Source organism: Eulemur rufifrons, chromosome 28, assembly GCF_041146395.1.
Source record: "Eulemur rufifrons isolate Redbay chromosome 28, OSU_ERuf_1, whole genome shotgun sequence".
Lineage (NCBI taxonomy): Eukaryota > Metazoa > Chordata > Mammalia > Primates > Lemuridae > Eulemur > Eulemur rufifrons.
Genome location: NC_091010.1, coordinates 41,162,123 through 41,180,584, shown reverse-complemented (window position 1 = coordinate 41,180,584; position 18,462 = coordinate 41,162,123). Strand labels below are relative to the sequence as shown.

Here is an 18,462-nt window from a genome sequence, read left to right as displayed (position 1 = left end):
GCATCAATTTAGCTCACAGCAACCTCAAACTCCTGGGCTCAAGCAATCCTCCTGCCTCAGCCTCCCCAATAGCTGGGACTACAGGGTGTGCCATCACGCGCGGCTAATTTTTTCTATTTTTAGTCTATTTTTAGTTGAGATGGGATCTCACTCTTGCTAAGGCTGGTCTTGAGCCTTAAGCAATCTTCCCACCTCAGCCTCCCAGAGTACTAGGATTATAGGTGTGAGTCACCTCGCCCAGCCTCCCATTACTTTTCATTATCCTTGCTTAAATTCTTTTTTTCTTGGTTATGTGTCCCTGGACCATTCAGTGGTGTGTCAATGGTAGGCAAAAAAAAATTCACAGGATAACATGTCACATCTTCCTTTCTGTAGCTTGTTCTTGGAGTATCCATTTTATGAGAAAAATGTATGTATAAAGAATTCTTTTCCTTCTTAAACAAACATAGATTTCATAGAGCAGCAATTCTCAAATTGTTGTCTTCCAGACCCCAGGCCTCCCTGATACCTTTTCCAGGAAGCATGTAAGGTCAAGACTATTTCCATAATAATAGTAAAACATTATTTGGGTTTTTCACTGCATTAGCATTTACACTGATGGTGCCAGCAATAAAAAATCACTGTCACTTAATGTCCAGGATTAAGCAGTAGAAGATATTCATTTTATTAAATCTTGACTCTTGGATACACATATTTTTAATATTCTGTATGATGAAATGAGAAGTATGTACACTTCTGCATCCAAAGTATGATAGTTGCCTCAGAAAAGTACTTATGCAATTAAGATGTAAGCTGAACTGGCTGGCTGCTTTTTCATGGCACACTGTTTTTAACTGAAAAACTGACAGTAAAAATTTAAAACATTTGTACTGCAAAGGATACTGTCAAAGTGAAACAACAACCCACAGAATGGGAGAAAATTTTTAGAAATCCTATATCTGAAAAGGGACTTGTATTTAGAATATACAAAGATTTATTACAACTCAATAATAAAAAATACCCCAATTTAAAAATGTACAAAGGATTTAAATAGACATTTCTTCAAAAATATACAAATAGTAAGCACATGAAATGATGCTCACTATTATTGGCCTTACATAGCTATAGATCAGGGATTCTTTTTAACTTAAAATCCTTGGACCCCTTAGGGATCTAATTTTTGGTTTTATGTGTACATTTTCTTTTGTTGTTTTTTGTTTTTTCCCTCCTGAGGAGGTTCTTAACCCCAAATTGATTAATAGCTGTTGCTTTTAAAACTTGACTTTCAAAGTTTGCTATTACCCCAAAGCTCTGTTGCTCTCAAGCCTTCACAGAAATTAACAGTGGCCGCTGCTTATAATGGCAGATAGCACTTCTGTTTGAAAGAATAAAGACAGCAATGAACCTAAAATGTGAAGTACTGTAAATAGACATGCACTGTAGTACTGTGAAGGAAAAATGAAGGTGGGTTATCAAAGGGGGAAGATAGAACTTCAGAAAAACACAGACTGCAGCCATCGTGAGTTACCCAGAACTCAAACAAATAGGCCTGAGTGTGGTGGCGCATGCCTGTAGTCCCAGCTACTGGGGAGGCTGAGGTAGGAGGATTGCTTGAGCCCAGGAGTTTGAGGTTGCTGTGAGCTAAGTTGATGCCACAGCACTCTAGCCTGGGCAACAGAGCAAGGCTCTGTCAAAAAAAAAAAAAAAAGAAAAGAAAAGAAAATAATTTGCTGAAAAATAAGAAAAATCAACATTTTGGGAATATTTCAAAAAACAGTATTAAACATTTTGGGCTCTGTGGAACAAAAGCCAGATGTTCACTGATCTGTTATTTCCAATTTCAGCTTGCCTATAAGAGGAAGAAAAAAGACTCAACTAGGAATAGAAGGGAACTTCCTCAACTTGATAAAGTACATCTACAAAAAATTCATAGCCAAAATCATGCCTAATGGTGAAAGACTGAATGCTTTCCCTCTAGAGTCAGGCATAAGACATGGATGTGTGCTCTTGAAACCTCTATTCAACATTATACTGGAGGTTCTAGCTAGGGAAATTGGGCAAGAAAAAGAAATAAAAGGCATCCAGATTGGAAAGGAAGAAGTAAAACTATATTTCCAGATGAAATGCTCTCATATTTAGAAAATGCCAAGGAATCAAAAAACAAAACAACTATTAGAACTAATAAATGAGTTCAGCAAGGTTGCAGGATACAAGATCCATGTGCAAAAATCTATTGTATTTCTGTAAATTAGCAATGAGCAATCCAGAAAGGAAAGTAAGAAAATAATTTCACGTATAAAGGCATCAAAAGGAATAAAATATAGGAGTAAATTTAATAAAAAGTGTGTAATATATCTGAAAGCTAAAAAACGTTATAAGAAATTAAAGATATAAATAATTGGAAAGAATGTCATGTTCATCAGAAGATTTAAAATTTCTAAGAAGGTAGTACTCCCCTAACTGATCTATAGATTCAATGCAATTCCTATCAAAATTCCATCTGGCATCTTTGTAGAAAATGACAAGCTGATCCTAAAATTAGTATGGAAATTCTGGTGACCCAGAATAACCAAAAGAACTTGAAGAACAAAGTTTGATGACTCACACTTCCTGATTTTAAAACTTACTACAAAGCTACAGAAATCAAGACAGTGTGGTAGTGGCAGAAAGACTTTTAGGTCAATGCAACAGGATTGAGTATCCAAAAATAAGCCCTAACATTAACAGTCTAATGGAGGAAAGAATAAATACAACTGGCACAGCTGGATATCTACATGCAGAAGAATGATGTTGGATTCCTATTTTGAAAATTAATTTACATAGATTAGGCCAGGTGCAGTGGATAGTCCCAGCACTTTGGGAGGCCGAGGCAGGAGGATTGCTTGATGTCAATAGTTAGAGGCTGCAGTGAGCTATGATTGCATCACTGCACTCCAGCCCGGGCAACAGAGCAAGACTGGGGGAGGGGGGCGCGGAATCAAAGACCAAAATGTAAGAGCTGAAACTATAAAACTCTTAGAAGAAAACATAGGTGTAAATCTATATGACAAGGGATTAGACTGTGTTTTCTCAAATATGATAACAAAAGCACAACCAACAAAAGAAAGAATAGATAAGTTAGACTTCATCAAAATTAATAACTTTTGTGTTGGAAAGGATACTATCAAGAAAGTGAAAAGACCTCTTACAGAATGAGAGAAAATTTTTGGAAATCATATATCTGAAAAGGGAATCTATAAAGAATCTCTACAACTCAATAAAAAGACAACTCAATTAAAAAACAAAGGATCTGAATATCTGAATAAACATTTCTCCAAAGAAGATATACAAATGGACAATAAGTATATGAAAAGATGTTCACTGTTATTAGTTATCAGGGAAATGCAAATCAAAACCACAATGAGATACCACTTTACCCTCACTAGCATTGCTAGCCATCCTAGGTGGTGGATGATAATAAGTATTGGCAAGGATGTGAAGAAATTGGAAACCCTCATGCACTACTGGTGGGAAGGTAAAATGGTGTAGCCGTTTTGGAAAAGAGACTGGCAGTTTCTCAAAAGGTTAAACATAGAGTTAACCATATAGCCCAGTATTCTATCTCCAGGTATAAACACAAAAGAAATGAAAACACAGGCCTACATAAACACTTGTATATGAATGTTCATAACAGCATTATTCGTAATAGCCAAAAAGTGGAAACAACCCATGTCCATCAACTGATCAATGGATAAATAAAATGTGGTATGTCCATACAATGGACTGTCATTTGACAATAAAAAGGAATGAAGACTGATACATGCTATAACATGTATGAACCTTAAAAACATTTTGCTATGTCGGCTGGGCGTGGTGGCTCACGCCTGTAATCCTAGCACTCTGGGAGGCTGAGGCAGGTGGATCACTCAAGGTCAGGAGTTCGAGACCAGCCTGAGCAAGAGCGAGACCCCGGCTCTACTAAAAATAGAAAGAAATTATCTGGCCAACTAAAAAAATATATATAGAAAAAACTAGCCAGGCATGGTGGTGCATGCCTGTAGTCCCAGCTACTCGGGAGGCTGAGCCAGGAGAATCCCTTGAGTCCAGGAGTTTGAGGTTGCTGTGAGCTGGGCTGATGCTACGGCACTCTAGCCTGGGCGACAGAGTGAGACTCTGTCTCAAAAAAAAAAAAAAAGAAAAAAGAAAAAAAGAAAAACATTTTGCTATGTGACAGAAGCCAGTCCCAAAAGAACACATATTCTGTAATTTCTAGGCAAATCTACAGAGACAGAAAGTAGATTAGTGGTTGCCTAGGGCTGGGGGAGATAGAGGTTTGGGGGGTGATAACTAAGGTGTGTGGAGTTTATGGGGTTATGAAAATGTTCTAAAATTGATTGTAGTGATGATTGCATAACTCTGAATATACTTAAAGCCATTGAATTGTATACTTTAAATGGGTGAATTATATGGTATGTGAATTATATCTCGATAAATCTGTTATTTAAAAATAACACCAGAGGCCGGGCGCGGTGGCTCACGCCTGTAATCCTAGCACTCTGGGAGGCCGAGGCGGGTGGATCGCTCGAGGTCAGGAGTTCAAGACCAGCCTGAGCAAGAGTGAGACCCCGTCTCTACTAAAAATAGAAAGAAATTATATGGACAACTAAAATATATATATACAAAAAATTAGCCGGGCATGGTGGCGCATGCCTGTAGTCCCAGCTACTCGGGAGGCTGAGGCAGTAGGATCGCTTAAGCCCAGGAGTTTGAGGTTGCTGTGAGCTAGGCTGACGCCACGGCACTCACTCTAGCCCGGGCAACAGAGTGAGACTCTGTCTCAAAAAAAAAAAAAAAAAAAAAAAAAAAAAAAAAAAAAAAAAAAAATAACACCAGATACAACCTAAAAATCCACTATTAGTAGAGTGACCCAATAACTTATGACATATCCATATAACATTTTATAGTTCAGCTATTAAAACAAATGAGGTATTTCTATATAGGCCAGTAACGAAATGTTGCCTAAGATGTAGAATCTATCAGTTAGGATTTTTTCTTTCCCAGAAATCAACTGTAGCTAACTGAGTCCCCTAGAGGACATTTGGTAATGGCTGGAAACATTTTTTTTTTTTTTTACTGTGAATATAATTTAGTCATTTTTGTTTACAACTGAAACTCTGGGAATTCAAAGTTAACATTATTATTAGCTTCTTACAGACAACAGAAAAAGTTTCAACCTTGTGTTTTACATTGTTCTGCTGTGCTTTGTCCAAATGAACCTTTATGAGCCACTGCCAGTTTTATATAGATTCTCTTGTCCACAATTTCTTTTTTTTAAATTTTTTAAATTTATTTTTTGTTTGTTTGTTGTTTTTTATTTCAGCATATTACAGGAGTTCAAATGTTTAGGTTATATATATTGCCTTTGCCCTACCCAAATCAGAGCTTCAAGTGTGTACATCCCCCAGATGATGCACACTATACCCATTAGGTGTGAATATACCCAGCCCTTCCTCCCTAGCCATCTGCCCAACACCCGATGAATGTTACTACTATGTGTACACATAAGTGTTTATCAATTAATACCAATTTGATGGTGAGTACATGTGGTGCTTGTTTTTCCATTCTTGGGATACTTCACTTAGTAGAATGGGCTCCGGCTCTATCCAGGATAATACAAGAGGTGCTAGATTACCATTGTTTTTTGTGACTAAGTAGAACTCCATGGTACACATATACCACATTTTATTAATCCACTCATGTATTGATGGGTACTTGGGTAGTTTCCACATCTTTGCAATTGTGAATTGTGCTGCTATAAACATTCTAGTGCAGATGTCTTTTTTTCCTTTGGGTAGATGCCCAGTAATGGGATTGCTGGATCAAATGGTAGTTCTACTTTTAGCTCTTTGAGGTATCTCCATATTACTTTCCATAGAGATTGCACTAGTTTGCAGTCCCACCAGCAGTGTATCCTATCACTCTGCACCCACGCCAACGCTTATTATTTTGGGACTTTTTGATAAAAGCCATTCTTACTGGAGTTAAGTGATATCTCATTGTGGTTTTGATTTGCATTTCCCTGATGATTAGAGATATTGAGCATTTTTTCATGTGTTTGTTGGCCTTTAGTCTGTCTTCTTTTGAAAAGTTTCTGTTCATGTCCTTTGCCCACTTTTTAATGGGGTCATTTGATTTTTTTTCTTGCTGATTTTCCTTGATTTTATATAGATTCTAATTATCAGCTGTTTATCAGATATGTAGCATGTGCATATTTTCTCCGATTCTGTAGGTTGTCTGTTTGTTCTCATGATGGTTTCCTTGGCTGTGCAGAAGCCTTTTAATTTGATCAGGTCCCATTTATTTATTTTTGTTGTTGCTGTGATTGCCTTTGGGGTCTTCTTCATAAATTCTTTGCCTAGGCCAATATCTGTAAGAGTTTTTCCAACATTTTCTTCTAGAATTCTTATAGTTTCATGCCTTAAGTTTAAATCTGTAATCCACCGTGAGTTGATTTTGGTGAGAGGTGAGAGGTGTGAATCCTATTTTAGTCTTCTACATGTGGCTATCCAATTTCCCCAGCACCATTTATTGAATAAGGATTCTTTTCCCCAGTTCTTGCCCACAATTTCACTTGGGAACACACTACATCCTCAAGGATTGCATCGTGCACAGTTGTCAGGGTATGGTTCCTGGGATGCTTTTACTCATTTTTTGTATGGCATTTTTGAGTTGGCTTAGACAGAATTCTCTGAGCAATAAAGACCACATACATGCCACTGAATGTTTCTCCACTTTACGTACTAGCTGGACTTGGATTTTCTGGAAAGAATTCAGTTGAGTAATGGGAACAAAGATTAGGATAGCTTTCTGGCCACCACCAACTTCAATTTCCTTGGTTGCTATTATATTCAGCCCCCTGAGCTGAGCCTTGAGGTCCGAGTTCATCTCCAGCTCCAGAAGAGCTCGGGAAATGAATGCCAAACTTAAACTTATCCAGCTTCTCACTGCTGGGCTTCATGATTTTGGCGCTCGAACTGAACATAGCCTTCTTGCTGCATACCAGCTTAGGAAGAGCTGAAGACATTTTTGATTGTTGCACTAAGGGATGCTACTAGCATCTGCTGGGTAGGAACCAGCGATACTGCTAAACATACTATAGCCCCTCACAACAAAGAATCATATAGCCCAAATTATCAATAGTGCTGAGGTTGAGAAACCCAGAGCTAAATTAAACAAAAAGGAAGTTCATTAGGAGGACGTGGGTGAGCTCACAGGATTGAATGTAAGGCAGGAGATCCATGCTGTAAATAGTCAAGTAGCAGCCACCCCTGAGAATCTTGGTAGCAGGAACATTCCATGCTCTCATGGGTTCAGCACTGTAATGAATAAACTCCAACTGTTTATATTCTGCCCACAGTTCTAAGGAGGGAGCATCTAATCAATCTTCTTTGCCATTTGGCTAAGGGAGGGCATTATACCTTAAATGAAGGCAATTCCTTAAAAGGAAGTACATTTATTAGCAAATACTTATTGAGCATAGACTTATGTTCTAGGTACTATTTAGGTGGTAAGGAAAGCATAGAGCAAAAGACAAAAATACCCTTATAGCGCTTATATTCATACGATGCTAACTTTGGGCAAATCTTTAATACCCTGAAGAAGGTAGGATAGTTGCCAAGCACCAAAATCAATAAATGCTACCTACAGGTTGTTTAATGGAAAAAGCATGGAGTGGATAGTAATATGTATAGTATTATCCCATTTACCTTTTTTTTTTTTAAAGCTCGGCATGTATATGTAAGGAAGAGTTCTAGAAGGATACATAGGATGTTAAAATTATTGCCTCTGGATAGTGAGTATAAATATAGAAAGAGGAGCCTACTTTTCATTTTAGTCCCTTATGTTTTCATTTTTCACCATGAGCATGTATTTCATAGTTTAAAATTTTTTTAATTAAACTTTAAAAAGAAAAAAATCCAAGTGAAGGACCATTCAAAAACTTTTTAAAAGTTAGAATATCGTGGTGTTTTACTTACAGAAAAGCAGAAAGAAAGGATATCTGACTGGAAAGTGTGTTGTATGATCATTAAGTAAATATTTGTTTTTTTTTTTGTTTTTTTTTTTTGAGACAGAGTCTCACTTTGTTGCCTGGGCTAGAGTGAGTGCCGTGGTGTCAGCCTAGCTCACAGCAACCTCAAACTCCTGGGCTTAAGCGATCCTACTGCCTCAGCCTCCCGAGTAGCTGGGACTTCAGGCATGCGCCACCATGCCTGGCTAATTTTTTTTTTCTATATATATTTTTAGTTTGCCAGATAATTTCTTTCTATTTTTAGTAGAGACGGGGGGGGGGGGGGGGGCGGGGTCTGGCTCTTGCTCAGGCTGGTCTTGAACTCCTGATCTCGAGCAATCCACCTACCTCGGACTCCCAGAGTGCTAGGATTACAGGCGTGAGCCACCGCACCTGGCCTAAGTAAATATTTGTTGAACACCTAGCCTTAGATCCTTTTTGGAAAGGTAAAGTATAAATAAATAAAATATCAAGAGCAGCCATGTGTGAGGCACTTTGTAAGATGCTTTAACTGGGAGGAGATTGGAATTTGAAAGATGACAACTGCCGTCAGTGGGTACTTGTTGGCATCTACTTATTGAACATCTACTATGGGTATGTTCTGGGCCCTTTATATGCATAATCTCAAATCCTAAAAACAACCCTATCAGGTTGGTGGATGTGTCTCCCATTTCATGGATAAGAAAATTGAAAATTAGAAAAATGAAATCATAGTAAGTGGCATAGCTGACATTTAAATCCAAGTATGTCTGACTTCATGGGAGACAGTGTATGAGTATCTGAATAGTTAAATAACAGTAAAAAAACAAAGGTTATTTATTTATGAGAGCAGTCACAGAACTCCCAATGATTAATTTCCAAAGAATTTTACAGATAGGTATCCCAAGAGCTCAGAGAAAGGAAAAGAAGTTGCTGCATATTGGAATTGTTTGGGTAGACTTCTTAGTGGAGGCATAGTTTGAATTAGATCTTGAAGGAGGAGTTTATGGATATGTAAAGAGAAAGGCAGAATTTTAACCTTTCCTGAATGCCTGCTTGGGACTAGAAACATCTCACCTAAGCCTTGTAGCTCCATTTGAAAGGTAAGGAAAACAGAGGCCTCCCCTTACCCTCATCCCCTGCCAGGAATAAGCAATTAATTAGTATTAATTTTTGGCAATTTAATAAGTGTGAAGTGAAATTTCATTGTTATGATCAAATGTTTACCTATATTTTATAACATCTGTGTTTCAAGTCTTGGGCAACATGAATGAATTAATAGAAGAGAAAGGACACATAATAAACTGACAGACCAGGATACATCTTTTTGGGAGAGTAGGTATTCAGCACAAGTAGTTTTCCTCTACTTAGGGAGTTTTAGGCTTTTGTGAGGGTATTATATCTAATTTGGGACTCTACAGCTGAAATCTTGGTAAGTCTGAAGACAATCACCCATTCAATTAGTCATTTAATCAAGATCATTTCTTGAGCTCCAACTATGTGCCAGGTAATGTAGGAGATACTGGGGATACAAAGATGTGAATAATATACTCTTCTTATTATGAGGTTGTTTACAATTTAATGGTAAAGACAATTATTTAGTCACATGTTTATATAATATGTGGAAATCTGAGGCAGTATATTTACACACTCCCAGAATCCTAGGAGTCCTCCTTAAGTCATCCTCCCGTGTCTCAGACCTCTACCCACCAGTCACTCTCTCAATTCTGTTCTCATTCCCTCCTGCCTTCACGTAGTCCAGGTGACTGTCATCTCTTACTTTGGACTACTTACCAGTCTCATAAATGGTCTCCCCACATTCATTTTCACCCTGCCTTCAGTTGATTTGGTAATCGGCTTCTCCAGTCCACTTCTTTTCCATTGACCTCCCAGTAGAATGACCTTCAAAGAAATTAGACCTAATCACGTTGCTCACCTGCTTAAAATCCTTCTGTGACGTATTTAAATCCCAGTGAGCCAGTAGAAAGCATAAACTTAACAATTTTGGACAAAAGAGAAATAATCGATAAATTGACGTCTTCTAGAATCTAAGCTTCACAAAGGCAGGGAGGAGACCATACCTATTTTGTTTGCTACTGTATCCCCAGTGCATAGCAAAGAGCCTGGCTCATGGAGGGTATTCACTAAATATTTGGAGACATTGCTAAGGCCAGAATGAACCCTGTGGTGTTGGATTTGAATTGAATTTTTCAATACACACTCTTGAGTTTATAGATATATAGATACCCACACAGAGACAAGTGCATACTTTCTAGCTCTGTCTGATGAGAGGACATTAGGCAATGACACCCCAGAACCAATGCTATCTCCAATAAAGGGAAACAAGGCTCTCCGGAGAAATTGTTGATTCTAGACAGCAGCAGGAAAAGTACATGAGCCTGGAACATCTGTGGTGGCAGAAAGGGAAGTGCTCAAAAAATGATGGGAGGCTGATCTGAAGGTAGTGAGTTATCTCAATTGATAGTTCACAGTAAGTTGTAGATCAAACTCCTTATTCTCCTCTTCCCCCCCCTTCTCACTGCTACACTTGTCTTTAAAAAAAAAAATGGGGCCATGTCAGAAGGACCCAGGAGTCAATTTTAAGGGACTCCAATGGCCAAATCAGGGACATTTTGAGCAACAAAATTAATAATAATAGTAAAGAACTATAAGCCATAGAATAAACATGAATCTGTGAGTCTATACAGATAAAAATGAATAAATCAGAGAAGGAAAAACTCTTCTTTATAGTAGAAGAGTTAATGAAAATAAAAATCACCATTTGCAAACACCACAAAAATAATTAATGCAAGTAAGAATCTTTAATGGATGCTAAAATTGGTAAGTGAATGTTAAGAAACAGGATATTCACATAGTCAGAAACTATCTCCCCAAAGATATTATCCCCAAAGATAAGTAAAAAGGGAAAAATAGCAGCTGTTTTGCAGGCACTACCTTAACCAAGTAATCAAAGTTAACTTACCACAATGAGACAGATCCACCTCATGTTCCTTCTAATATGATGCACTGAGGACACATCATCACTTCTGTGGTATTATTGCCAAAAATGTATGACCTAAATTTGATCATTAGGAAACATCAAATAAACCAAAATTAAGGGACATTCTACCAAATAACTGGCCAGTGCTCTTCAAAAGTGTCAAGGTTATGAAAGACTAAGACTGAGGAACTGGCCCAGATTCAAAGAGACTACAGAGACTTGACAAGTAAATGCAATGTGTGACCCTGGATTGGATTCTTGGGTGGGACATTAGTGGGTCAATTGGTAAAATAAGGTCTGTAAATTAGATAATAGTATTTAATCAGTGTTAATTTCCTGATTTTTATAATTATACTGTGATCACGTAAGGTGTTACCATTTAGGGAATATGGATGAAAAATGTAGGAGAATTTCTAACATTTTTGTAATTCTGAAATTATTTTGAAATGAAAAGTTTTTTTCAAAAGCAGAATTCCCATTTCTAATAGCCTTGCATTGCCCTTGTTTATTAGCTTGCCTTCCTCTTTCACCCCCTCCTGTTTCCCAACTGAACTCTGGCACCTGACTACTTTCTTCTTTAGTTCCATGAATGTACCACCTTCTCCTCCTCCAGAGCCTAAAGGTAGGATGAAGCATAGTATTCCCTTTGCATGGAACATACTTCCTTTGCACTTTATCCTTTTGTTCTTTAAGGCTCATTGTACTCCAGGAAACCCCTCCCTGACTCCCTAAACCAGGTCCCACCATCATATGATTCAGAAGTCTGGTACTTTTTTATGGTATCTTTATTACGATTGCCATGAAATTATTCATCATGGAATTGATTATTTAACGTCTTTCTCACTCACTCAAAATTAATGTTCACAAGAGATAAAGGGGTTGTATGTATCTTCTTCCTTAGTGTTATTTTCCTAGTACCTTGCATAGGCTCTCAATGACTTTGAGAAATTCATGCAAGGCATGCTATGAGCATTCTCCCACGCCTCCATAACAACTTGGATAAAACAGGGGACAGGAGACATTTTAAGTTTGAGGAGATGAAGGTGGGGACTGGAATTGGTGGCCATGACAGAAAAGGATAGATGGATCCTTTCCTATCACAGAAGGAGCCATAGGATTTGATAAGGGAGAAGGAAGAGTAAGAAATGACCCAGGTTTAATCATTAGCTGGTTAAAGGGTACACAGTTGAAATAGCACTTGAGTCACTTTTCTAGCAGTATTTTTAAAAAAGTTCTCAAATACTTGAACATGAAGAGTCTATTTACTTTTAATAAAATATATTCTATACCCTTGGTAAAATATTATATCCTATGATAAAAATTAGTATTTTAATGAAAATACTAATTAGCATGCTAATTAGTATATTTGGTATGGTAAAACTTAGTGTAGTATTTTAATTAAAATACTATATGCTCATGGTAAAACACTATGTGCCATGATTAACATTGTTATAAAAATGACTCTATGAGAACACCTGAGTGTGGTGGATACTATGGTGCTTCGTGGATGATGTACTTATCCCTCAACTGCTGGGAATTTTAGCTGTTGGTATCTTGAAGCTTTTTTTTTTTTTTTTTTCCTGTGGGTGTGGCCTTAGCATATAGAGAACTGTCTTACCCAAGGTATGCTCCCAGGAGCCCACAGCCAGGAACTGGCTGATGCAGGGTACAAAGACCCAGCTTCCTTGCGTCATTTGAGGATTTGACTGAGAGACCATTCCAGCTCCAGAGCTCATCACAGGATCGACTGAGGACTCAATTGTAACCACATTAGGGGTCAGTGTCTCCCTCTGACTGATCCTGACATCCTTATTTCATTGCAGGTGTATTTGCCAATTGTGCCCTTCCCCAATAAATCATTTGCATGCGAATCTTGGTCTCAGAGTGTTTCCAAGGAACCCAACCTATGAAACTCCCCATCTAATCTCCCCACTCCTAACAGTTGCCATCACTGAAACTTCTTTGTGTGTTATTTTTCCCCCCAAATCTTAAAAAGTCTTAATACATATACAAAACTGTGCCCAAATTAAATATATACTCAAATTTTCCAAAACTTTCAGCAGTATTTTTATCAAAGAAAGAACAAGAAAATGAGTTTGGATAGTGTGAGACCCACCTATGTTTACAACTTCCTCATGCTGAAAACTTTGAGAGAAGGGTGTGTTGCCAAGGCAAGTTGGAAGTTTCTCAGATTTTAAAAGAGCAAGCAGTTATCTTTTGGTTGACTACAGTGTGCTCTGAAATTAGAGGAACATTTTGAGTACTCTTCATCAAGTATTTAGGTGAAAGAGGGAAAATAATATTAGGAACCATTAAAAATACTGTGAATCATTTCATGAGGAAGACAAGAAAAAATGATCATCCTGAAATTCAGATGTCTATGAATCAAACGTCAAAATATTGCTAAAAATTAGACTAACCAAGATTTTCCTATGCATCAAATTTAATACTATTTATAGCTCAACCCAAGCTCTTTATACTATTCATTTGATTTTAAAGTAAAATTTCAGGAATCTTTCCATAATTTTGTTCATCAATGATAAACAGCTTTCACGAAGATGTTCAGTTCACTTTCATTTCATTTCTTTTCTTTTTTTTTTTTTTTTTTTGAGACAGAGTCTTACTCTGTTGCTCAGGCTAGAGTGCCATGGCGTCAGCCTAGCTCACAGCAACCTCAAACTCCTGGGCTCGTGCAATCCTCCTGCCTCAGACTCCCAAGTAGGTGGGACTACAGGCATGTGCCACCATGCCCAGCTATTTTTTCTATATATATTTTTAGTTGTCCAGGTAATTTCTTTCTATTTTTTTTAGTAGAGACGGGGTTTTGCTCTTGCTCTGGCTGGTCTCGAACTCCTGAGCTCAAACGATCCACCTGCCTTGGCCTCCCAGAGTGCTAGGATTACAGGCGTGAACCACCACGCCCGGCCCACTTTCTTTTCAATTCTTTCCTTCTCTACCATCATCATCCTTGTCCTCTCCTGCTTGGATAATATTATATAATAACCAGCCTCCTAATTTGTCTTTCTCTTTCTACTCTTAGCCCCACCATAGTCTATTCTTCACACAGATCTGAAGTGATCTTTTAAAAGCATAAGTCAGAACTCTCCAGGGAACTCCTATCACACTTTAAAAAAAAATTCCAAAATTTTAAGTTAGGAGGAAAGGTCCCTACATGATCTGGCTGCTGCCTACTTTTCAGACCTTACTTTTTTTTTATTTTTTTATTTTTTTGAGACAGAGTCTCACTCTGTTGCCCAGGCTAGAATGCCATGGCATCAGCCCAGCTCACAGCAACCTCAAACTCCTGGGCTCATGCAATCCTCCTGCCTCAGCCTCTCAAGTAGCAGGGACTACAGGCATGCACCACCATGCCCAGCTAATTTTATATATATATATTTTTAGTTGTCTGTATAATTTCTTTCTATTTTTAGTAGAGACAGGGTCTCACTCTTGCTCAGGCTGGTCTCGAACTTCTGAGCTCACACGATCTGCCTGCCTCAGCCTTCCACAGTGCTAGGATTACAGGCGTGAGCCACTGCGCCCGGCCCAGACCTTATCTTGTATTGCTTTCCCCCTTGTTTTCTTGCTCTCTAGCTGCAGTAGATTGTATGTTCTTCTACAGCAGGGGTCAGAAAACTAAGGCAGGGAACAAATTTTGCTGGAGAACTATTTTTATACTGCCAGGAAACTAAGAATGGTTTTTACATTTTTAAAAGGTTGTAAAACAACAAGAACAAAAAGGAAGAATATGCAACAAGATACTGTCTATGACTTACAAAGCCTAAAATGGTTACTATATGGCCCTGCAGAAAGAGTTTGCCAATGGGCAGCTCTAATGCCTTATTCCTGCATTAGGATTTTCACATTAGCTGTTCCCTCTGCATCCTCCACCACCAGTCTTCCCATGGTTGGTTCCTTTTTTTTTTTTTTGAGATAAGGTCTCATTCTGTTGCCCAGGCTGGAGTATAGTGGTGCAATCATAGCTTCCTACAGCCTCAAACTCCTAAGTTCAAGTGATTCTCCCACAGGCCGGGCGCGGTGGCTCACGCCTGTAATCCTAGCACTCTGGGAGGCCGAGGCGGGTGGATCGCTCGAGGTCAGGAGTTCGAGACCAGCCTGAGCAAGAGTGAGACCCCGTCTCTACTAAAAAATAGAAAGAAATTATATGGACAACTAAAATATATATATACAAAAAAATTAGCCGGGCATGGTGGCTCATGCCTGTAGTCCCAGCTACTCGGGAGGCTGAGGCAGTAGGATCGCTTAAGCCCAGGAGTTTGAGGTTGCTGTGAGCTAGGCTGACGCCACGGCACTCACTCTAGCCTGGGCAACAGAGTGAGACTCTGTCTCAAAAAAAAAAAAAAAAAAAAAAAGTGATTCTCCCACCTCAGCCTCCCAACTAGCTGGGATTACAGACATACACCATCATTCCTGGCTAATTTTTCTTATTTTTAGTTTTTGTAGAGATGGGAGTCTGGCTGTGTTGCCTAGGCTGGTATTGAACCCCTGGCCCCAAGTGATCCTCCTGCTTTCAGCCTCCCAAAACACTGGGATTATAGGCATGAGCCACTATACCTGACCCATCTGATATTTTCTTATTTTTATGCTTTTAGCCATCCATTTCCTTTCTCCTCTACTGCCAATACCCCTTGTAGGAAGATCTTGTCGTTTGGGTTTACTGCTTTTGAATATTCTTGATCATGCATATAAACGGGAGGGAGGAAGAATAGTGAGTCTTGGGAGCCTTCCATATAATAGGTGCTCAGTAAATATGTTGAATGAATGAATTTGTGGATTATTTCTGCATATGAAGTTTAGGGCTTGTGCTTCCCTTTTTTATTCTCTGGGAGGGGACAAACATCCAGCATTGCAAATTGCAATGATTTTTAGAGAGGATCCACTTTAGCAAAGAGCAGCAAAACAATACCTTTCCCTTAGGAGAACAGATAAACTTCTCTTTTCCTCCTCCTTGCTCTTCCTAGGAGAGGCCAGGGTTGTTTAGCGTGAACTATTTTAAAGGGATGCCTTAAGGCTGCCAGTACCAGTGCCAGCGAAGAAGCTTTTTAAGTTATGGAGGCTGAGAAGTCCAAGGTCAAGGGGCTGTGTCTGGTTTGACCTTCTTGTTAGTGGGAACTCTGCAGAGTCCCGAGGCAGTGCAGGCATCACATGTTGAGGGAGCTGAGTATGCTAGCTCAGGTTCTTCCTCTTCTTGTAAAGCCACCAGTCCCACTCCTGTGATAACCCATTAATCCATTAACCCATTCATCCATTCCTGAAGGCAGAGCCCTCATGATCCAATCACCTCTTACAGTTGTTACCTCTCAATACTGCCACATTGAGGATTAAATTTCTTTTTCTTTTTTTTTTTTTGTTTCAGACAGAGTCTCACTCCATTGCCCTGAGTAGGGTGCCATGGCATCAGCCTAGCTCACAGCAACCTCAAACTCCTGGGTTCAAGCGATCCTCCTGCCTCACCCTCCCAAGTAGCTGGGACTATAGGCACTCGCCACCGCACCTGGCTAACTTTTCTATTTTTAGTAGAGACTGGGTCTTGCTCTTGCTCAGGCTGGTCTTGAACTCCTGAGCTCAAGCAATCCTCCCGCCTCGGCCTCCCAAAGTACTAGGATTACAGGTGTGAGCCACGGCGTCCGACCTTGGGGATTAAATTTCAACATGAGTTTCAGAAGGGACAGACATTCAAACCGTAGCAAGGGCTTCTATTTAAAAAAACAAACATTTTCTTCCTTTTATCTTTTCTTAAAATTTTAAGGAGGAATTTTTCATAAATTCCTCCTTGAATTCCTCCTCCTTCAATTCCTCATTGAAGTCTCTGACTAAGAGACGGTGAGGGTTTTGCATGAAGAATTTAGGTGGAGGTCTTTGCCTGGGAGATGGATTTAACTCTGAAATACTAAGAGGAACCAGGCCTGATCTCAAAAGAGAAGCTGAGAACAATCTGAATAGGGTTTGTTCTAGGTGATCAGGTCTAGGGGAGAAAGGGAATGGCCCAGCACCACAGGTCTTGAGTTTTTCTGGATTTTAATTATTTAAATTATCAGACTTTTGTGCTTTGACTTTTGATTTAGAAAAAATATGGTCACTAAAGGAAGAAGCAGCTGGAGACTGGACTAACTGTAAAGAAAATGTAGGCACATTTTCTTGTGAAAATATGAGTCCTGCTTGTATCTGGGTGAACAATAACAGTTAAGCTTTGGTTTTTTTTTTTTTTTTTTTGAAGACAGAGTCTCACTCTGTTGCCCAGGCTAGAGTGCGTTGGCATCAGCTTAGCTCACAGCAACCTCAAACTCCTGGGCTCAAGCAATCCTTCTGTCTCAGCCTCTCAAGTAGCTGGGACTACAGGCATGCGCCACCATGCCCGGCTAATTTTTTTCTATATATTTTTAGTTGTCCAGCTAATTTCTTTCTATCTTTTAGTAGAGATGGGGTCTTGCTCTTGTTCAGGCTGGTCTCAAACTCCGTAGGTCAAACGATCCATCCGCCTCGGCCTCCCAGAATGTTAGGATTACAGGTATGCGCCACCGCGCCCGGCCAACAGTTAAGCTTTGGAGCTTGAGTTTTGGAGACAAAAATAAACCTGACCTTATTCATCCACTAGTTATGTTACCTTAGGGCAAATTATTTATCATTTCTAAGTTTCCTTATCTGAAAAATGAGAAGAATGATAGCTTCTATCTCTTAGGATTATTATAAGGATTAACTGATAAGGCCTGTAAAATTCTTATCTAGATGACTACGTAGATTAAGTGATCACAGAATGCTAGTTAGTATAAACATCATTATCACCAGATGATGAAGAAATTCTTTCAAAAGAGATTTTTAAAACTAATTTAAAAACTGCATCCTGTGGCAGTTTAATGATATGTTCCACTGTATATTTTGCTCCCACAAGTAGGAAACAGGATATAAGAAGAGGTGGGATAAGAAATCTCTGGATAGCAAGATCATTGTTCTTCTAGAAGAATTATGGGCTTAACACAACTCATTTGACTCCTCATATTAAGCGAAAAAGAGACAAGGAAAGAGACCAGCCCATCTGCATGTCAATATTAGCTTTGGATTTCATACACTGATATTTACTGCTTTACAGTTTATTATAAATGCTTTCATACACACTAATATGGTTCTGCTTATTTAGGTAAGACAGCTGTTATCTATTGTATTCATTTTCTTCTGGAAGAAACAAAGACTAAGAAATTGAGAACATGGGTTTTCGAGCCAGATTGCCTGAGTTTGAATTCTGGCTCCTCCACTTCCCAACATTATAAACTAGGCAAGTTACTTTAGCCTCAGTGTCTTCATCTGTTAAATGGGGATAATGAAAGTACTTAACTGTTAGAGTTGCATGAAAGTATTCATCATCTAAATAAAGTACATATTATTGCAAATAGTATGAGTTCAATAATTCTTTGTTATTGTTATCACCCAGGGCCAGGCA

At 38.8% G+C, this 18,462-nt stretch overlaps 1 protein-coding gene and 1 pseudogene across 2 annotated transcripts in view; one reads left to right on the top strand and one right to left on the bottom strand.

Annotated features, from left to right (window-relative positions):
- Window positions 1-18,462, top strand: part of CPEB3 (cytoplasmic polyadenylation element binding protein 3) — a 184,225-nt gene that overhangs the window by 5,906 nt on the left and 159,857 nt on the right. The window lies entirely within an intron of this gene.
- Window positions 5,119-7,000, bottom strand: LOC138376373 (small ribosomal subunit protein eS7-like; annotated as a pseudogene).